Genomic DNA, 7,933 nt, shown 5'->3' with positions numbered 1-7,933 from the left:
AAAATAAGGTTGAATTTAGGGAATTATAAAGAGTAAGAGTATTTGGTGAGAAGAGGAGAGAAAACTTTTCTCTCTAAGATTCAGCTTGCATGTCTTAATTTTCCAGCATTTCTTCTTCTAATTTTAATGAATGCTTCATGCAACTCAATTGCATATACTAGTGACACACATGTGAGCACTAAGAAGTGGGATCAAGGTGTAAACTAAGTGGAAAAAGATGGAAAATCCCACTTATCCAATTTTTATGAATTTCCACAAAATTTTATTTTATTTTATTTTTAAAAATAATATTAATTAAAATAATTGATATTAAATAAAATTAATTTAATTAATATCAAATATCAATTAATTAAATTAATTAATTTAATTTAATATCAAATATTAAATTAATTTAACACCTTATTCCACATATGAATCCCTATTCATATAGTATATTTAAATCATATTTAAATATTTTTCAATACTCCAATTTTTTTTAATTTGATAATTAAACGTTTAATTATATCGCATATAATTAACAATTTTCGTAATTCAAATTTAAATATTTCAAATTCTCTCATCACACTATTCTAAGGTTTAGTTCGTTTATGAGCTAGTAAGGGAACCTAATGGACCTACAGATCATGAGCTCCAACAATTCGAGATTAATTGGTTAAACCCTTTTAACCAAATTAACCAACATTCGTTAACTATCGGGTCACTCCACTAAAGCCCAATAGTTGCACTCTCCTTACTGTATATATATTTTGTTTTACCTCTGTAATACATCTTGCTCCTTAAGTCTCCACTGATCCACTAATGAACAATTGGTTTATGGTCCTACCAAAAAAATCGAGTCCCTCTCAGTCATAGAGAGAGTGGACCCCTTGTTCAAGACTAGGAGTCAGTACGGGAACAACCTATCTACTATCCTTGAAAACGGGTATGAGTTATTTCCATCTTGTAGGACTATGTCCTTAGCTATCTACCCGACCTGACCCCTAAAATGGGAGGCTTGTTAGGGGCGATGTTGAGACATTCTCTCCATTGCGGATTAAAGGATAATCCCGAATAAACAGAAGTTCATAATTTGCTTAGGATTGAGATCAATTTACCTTAGGTCATCAAGTTGGAATAGTTAGTTTTAACAGTAAGCGGCGTTATAAAGAAAAGTTACTATTTCGTGGTCTAGTCTTATGTAAACATCTTTTACATAGGATGCCTTCACTCACATGTCTCCACATGAAAGATTTCGGGATCACATCGTTTTGTATCAAATACAAAACGAGTTACATCCATAGTGTCCTTATCCTTATACTTATAGACTATTTTGACTATATACTCAAACTTGATCCTCTTTTATGTGTCTCTACATAAAGTTTAAGTATTCATGTTATAGCTAGGGGTTCGTTAGTTTATTGGATTTAGACTTCACAAGTGCAATTTACATGTTCAATAGCAACTTTATTGAATAAACCTTAATAACCACTTTATTGTAAATAGAATGTGTTTAAAGATTACAAACTGCAAGTTTTAGGGCATACAACCCAACAAACTTGACCCAAACTATGCTAACATAAGTGATCAATTTAAGTAAACAATAATTCTTTAACAATCAATAAAAATAATAGAATGCAATTGTTGAGCACATTTTACTACCACAACGTGAGACTTTTTCCTCATTCAAGACATTCACATGTTTGAACCCCTAAGAAGAATTTAGCTCATAATGTTGGAAGAAATGGAAATGAGAAAGTAAAGAAAAGCAAAAGGATGTAGTGCATGAAAAGTGATGTTTTCGTTATGAAACGGGCCTTAACTTTTCCAACCAAAATTCTTTCAATTAAAAATTTCTATTTTGACCCTCATTCTACATCAAATTACTCATTTGGAAGAAAAGTGTATATTAGGTACATTTTATTCCGCTAATATTAGGCAACAATAGATTATAGAAAATACTTTTAGATAGTTGACATTTTAGTTTTGTATTTGCATTATAACCCATATGTATACATCAACATTTGTTTAAAATGAATTATTGGGTAAGTCCACAAAATTAATTAATAAATTATTATATCACAGGCAATATTTCAAACTTCAGTGATGGAAACTTCACACCTTCCTATTCCACATTTTAATTTATATGCATAACACAATTACAATAATGGACATGGCTTGAGAGGAACAGAAGAACTTTTCAAGGTATTGAAAAGCCTCATAATCATTTATGGGATGATATTATATCCCGACTGTCTTTTGGAGTACAAAATTCGTCTTGTTTTGTAATTATGATGTCTCTACTATTATATTTAATTAGAAGATTTTCCACTAACCTATTTCTTCTTTATCTGTTATTTGAGTTATTCTCTAGTTTTCTTTATACATATTGAACTTTCTATCCTTTTGAATGAATGCAGTATTGTTAGACTCGGGATATGATGAGGATGTTAATAATGTGCCAATTTCATGGAGATATCTAATGCACCTCATGACCTCATTTTTTTTTGTTAAGAAAGAAGAAGAAGAAATTAGCTTAGGGTAATTAAAAAAATGTTGAAGGCCAATATAATATTCTAAGTTATTTAATAGATTAGTCCCCTTAAACAAATCTCTTACTAATTTCATGATGTAAACTTCCTTCTCATCTTCCTTGTGTTTATCTAGACAATATATAAATGAATAGAAAATGAAAAATAGATTATGATCTCTATCATCCTTCCCCATCTCTTCCATACACAAATTTAAATATATCACAAAGTTTTCTCACTCATCAAACCACTATTTTTTCTCCCCCTCACAATTATATTTATTATACTTTTATGTCCTCATATCAAATAATGCTTTCAGAAAAAAAAATTCATCATTCAACAATATCTCTTTCAGGTGAGTAATATGCTTTCACAAAGTTAATTGTTCAACCATTTTTTATGATCATACTTCCAATTGATAAGAGTATCATAAATTTGAAGTTTTTTTTAGTACGTTTATGTTTGAGTTATTCTATGATATATACCTAGTTTTAAATTTTCATCGACATATCGATATTTTCATATTTCTATAGGTTCGATATCGATATAAGGATTTAATCGATATTTTCATCATAATGTTAAAAATCCATAAAGCACAAAGAATAACCATAAAAAATCACTAATATAAATAATAGACCTTTTTACTTATTTGAAATAATAAATATTTATTTACTAACTTAAATTTATTTATTTTTTTTGAATTTTTTGTTTTTATAAATTTCATAAACATCCATCGAAATCGATATTTTATTCGAAATTTTCGCAAATGAAGACCTTATTATTTCCGTCGGCATCGATCTTTTAAACCTTAGATGTATAAGAAATATTGTCCTCAAATATATAAATTACGTTTGAATTAATTTTAAGGTGTTTGAATAATTTTTATCTAAAAATATTTTTGAATATTTAAAAAGTCAATCCAAACATGAAATTATTACTAGCATTACATGAAATAGAGATTGATGGTTAATTGAAAGATTTGGGTATTAAAGGTTAGAAATGTTTATCATAGTCAAACTTTGATTTTCAAAATAAGTTTCTTCACCTTTTAATTGATTCAATGAATATTAACTTAAGATTTTAAAATTAAAAACATTTTAATTTTGATGTTGTGATTGTGTTGGAATAATATTTTACTAGTATCATTTTTCTTTCATGATAATTTGTGATTGGTGATAAAAATGTTTAGTATATTTACAAATTTAGATATTGTTTTTTTTCCTTTGGTTGAGTTTTTTAGATACAGAAAAATACTTGAAATCTAATTTCCAAAATTTAACTATTCTAATTTAACCCATGATTATACTTACTACAAAATATGTCAATTAACTAATACAAAATATATGGTTAAAAAAGACAAAATATATTCTTCTAAAAAAAATACAAAAAAATAATCGATATGCTTTGTACTTGGTTATATCAATTCCTTTTTAATAATATGTGGCTTAAGAACAATTTATAATGTTGGGTTCAAAGTTATATATTATTTTAAAATTTTTAACTTTTAAAAAATTTAGTACATTATATTAATTTTAGAAAAATAAATTATAAGGTTGAATCTTTTTTAAATATAGTAATTTCACAAACTTATTTTTTAAAAATATTTCAATATCGTTGTTGTTATTCGACCGTGATTACCTCATCTAAATTAGAACTTGTTGTAACTTAAAAAGATGATAGTGTCACGTCTAGTTGTCATTCAACACTTGCAAAAGTGTCCTTGTGATCTTTCATAAACGTGTTAAAATTAACTACCTCTAGATCTAAAATTTTGTGAGGATGACTACGAAACCAAAATTTGAATTGTCACGCATTTTAGGACATTACCACATTCTTTAAGTCCCAATTTTCATTTGATTTTTTTTTTTAAAAAAAAAACCACTTCAAACATACTTTTGAACTATTAATCAAAGTTCAAAGGTATTTGTAGTGTAGTCATCTATTTTTTTCCGGCCTTATTTAAAATAAATTTGATCATTAGATTAATTTGGTCTTAATTTTACTAATTTTAAAATTTATGACTATCTACCTATTTAAGTTAATTTTTACTACTTTGTACATAGTTTGGTTAGAGTAACTTAGTTGGTTAGTTAGAGTAACTAGTTTTGTTACAAAAATGCAAAATAATAATAATTTGTGTTTATTTTAAAATGTTCTTACCTTTTGGAGCTTTTGCTATCTTTAGCATGTTTTTCAAGTTAAAAAAAATGTGGTTTTTAAATATAGAAAAATAAAACAAAATATTTATAAAATATAATAAAATTTTATAACTATCAATGATAGACATTGATAGACTATCAACGATATTGATAGACATTGATAAAAGTCCATCAGCATCTATTATTGATCATTTTAAAATTTTACTATATCTTGTAAATATTTTCAATAGTTTTACCATTTGAAATAATTTCTCTTTAAAAAAAACTAGCGAGTAACTTTTTACTACAAATGGAGAAATAATTTTGGCTATAAAAACCTTCTTCTTCTTAAGCCATGGAGGATTTTTGGGGAAAAAAAAAAAAATACAGCACAGATAGAGGGAAAATCACAGAAACCGTAGGAATACAATGGGGGAAGATAGCCACAGAGAGAAAATATACAAACAAAAATTCTAAAGAGAAAACCCTTGAGATTTACAAAGAAATGATTCTAGAGAGACAATGAGCAAAATCAATCAGCTTTATAAATAAAAGTCAGCCACAAGAGAGGTCTAGTTTCGTATCTCATAAATCGGATGGCTTTGTATTGTAGTGTCCAACCTTCAATCTTGTTCCTTCTCCTTTAGATCTAAAAAAATAGAGAGAAAGGAAGGAATAAGGAAAATTATTTCTAATTTCTTTTCGTGTAATTTCTTTTTTTATTTATCTTTTTATTCTTTAATATTAATCTATCTTCATACATATTTAGTGTAGATCTATTACTGTTCATTTTATTTTGTTGTTTTATTAAAAAAAAAATTAAGAAACTAAGTGTATAAAAAAAAAAAACGGGGGAATGAAAGAAAAAATAGAGATTAACATACTTTGTAGAGGTGAAAGAGACTTTTATTATTATTATTATTATTATTATTTGGTACTCTTAAAAATACTGTTTTGAGGAGTAAGAAAAATACTCGAAGAAGAATTGAAAAAAGATGGAAGTTTAGAAAGAGAAAGTGAATGAGATGAAAAAAGTGGAGAGATTTTTTTTTTATCTTGAAGTTTTACAAGAGGATTTTCAAGATATGCATTTTATTTTGCTTGGTTATTATTATTTTATAGTTTTGTTTTTAAAAAGAAAGAAAAGTAAAACATGATGGGATTTACAATCACATCTAAGCCTTTAATAATTAATGGGTCTTTTTTAAAATATAAAAATATTTATAAATATTTATAATTTATAGTAAAAAAAATTTAAATATTTATTTTTTTTTATTATAAAGTGTAAATATTTTTGAAAATTTTTCATTAGTAAGAATTTTCTTTATACTTATTATTATTATTTTATTTTGTTTTGTTTTTTTAAAAGAGTATGTGCAGGTGTGTGTAAAGGTGATGGGCATCAACCCCATCAATTTAAATTATTATTAGTAGTAGTATTATTAGTTCAATTTTTTTTTTAAATTTTAGTTATATTTTAATAGTTTTAAGTTATTTTAAATGTTTCTTAAATAAAATGTTATTTTAAATTTTAATTTTTTTCTTTTAATATATTCAGTTTTTTTATTTCAAATTTCAGATCCTTATCTATCGACATTTATCCCTCGATATTTTTTATAGAATTGTTTTCAAATATAGGAAAATAAACCAAAATATTTACAATTAATAGCAAAATATTACAGTCTATCTATTATAGACCACGATAGACTGTGATAGACCACTATTATGTCTATCTGTTTCATGATAGAATAGTCTATCGCTGTCTATCGTAATCTATCACAGATAAACTGTGATATTTTGCTATTATTTGTAAATATTTTTAGTAGTTTTGTCATTTAAAATAATTTTTCTTTTTTATATTACATTTAATTTTATTTTACAAGTATGTTATTATATTATTATTTTGATATATTCATGCTATAAATTTTATTACGCTAATACTGTTAATGCTTAATTGCACTTTTTTCGTAAAAAATATTCCGACAATTGGATTCTAGAAATATTTGAAAATCCGATTTTCTAGAATCTGAAGGTGAGGAATCGATTATTTGGGAGTCTGAGATCGACTTCCAATATGTTTTTATTAAAATCTTAATATGTTTATTTATGTTTACTTAATTTATTATCATGTTTCTTAAATTATGTTTTTATTTATGTAATGTTTATATTAAATTTTATTTGATTTTTAATTTAAATTTATTTAAGCTTTTAAAATCTTTTTTAAAACTCTTTTAAGTTGTCTAAATTTTTTTCTTTAAATTATATTTTTCGGGTGTTTTTGAACATTTAAAAATCAATATATTATTTCAAAAGGTTTTCTATGATGAAATCTAGGAAATTTGGATGTCTGATTTTCTAGAATTCTAAGGTGAGGGATCACATCTTTGGGAGTTCGAGATTTGATCCGAAAAAAAATGAATTTAATTAATATTTTAAAAAAATTCTTTTATTAAAAGGCTATTTCTATGATAGATTCTAACAAATTGTAATAATTTCTCACATTCTTGATGTGAGAAATTTTCTTCCATACTAATATAGTCCAATTGATGAAATTTTATTCCACTTATTTTATGGGATAATTACTTCAAATATTGGAGTAACGAGAGGTAAAATAAGACATTTATTTTTTAAAAAAAATCTAAACAAATTTTATTTTAAAGAATAATTCTAATTCAAGGTTTAGATTTTGGCCACGTTTTCTAAATGAGTGTTGTGGAGGTGCTAATACCTTCCTCATACACAAATGACTCCTGAAAACAACTATAGTTTTCCCAGACCATTTTTGTTTTTTCTAATTAAAAATTGTTTATTGTACTTGGTGTACAATCACACCGTAAAAAGGATTGGTGACGACTTTTTTTTATTTTCCTTTAAAATTAATCATTTTTTAGACGTCAGTCGCTCCACGTCGGCACATGGCGACAGTATTTACAAAGGACGAAGGGTAATATTGCATATTTAGGCTTTTTTATATTAAAATTTTCAAGTAATTCTTTTGGTTTTTTCTTGTGAAGACTTGATTATATTGTAATACAATAACAATAAAGTTGATCGTTTTTAAAAATTAAGAATCAAATTGAAAAGAAAATTATTTTAAAAGATAAAATTGCTAAAAATATTTAAAACTAATAGCAAAATATTATAGTTTATCTGCGATAGACTACTATCTGTGCGTATCATGATAGAGATAGACACAAATAGTAGTCTATCGCAGATAAATAATAAAATTTTACTATATTTATAATTATTTTGGTTCATTTTCCTATATTTTGAAAAAAAAAATACCAA

The sequence above is a fragment of the Benincasa hispida genome, chromosome 6, assembly GCF_009727055.1.
Source record: "Benincasa hispida cultivar B227 chromosome 6, ASM972705v1, whole genome shotgun sequence".
NCBI lineage: Eukaryota > Viridiplantae > Streptophyta > Magnoliopsida > Cucurbitales > Cucurbitaceae > Benincasa > Benincasa hispida.
The sequence above is the reverse complement of the archived record's forward strand: the minus strand, read 5'-3'. Positions refer to the sequence as shown.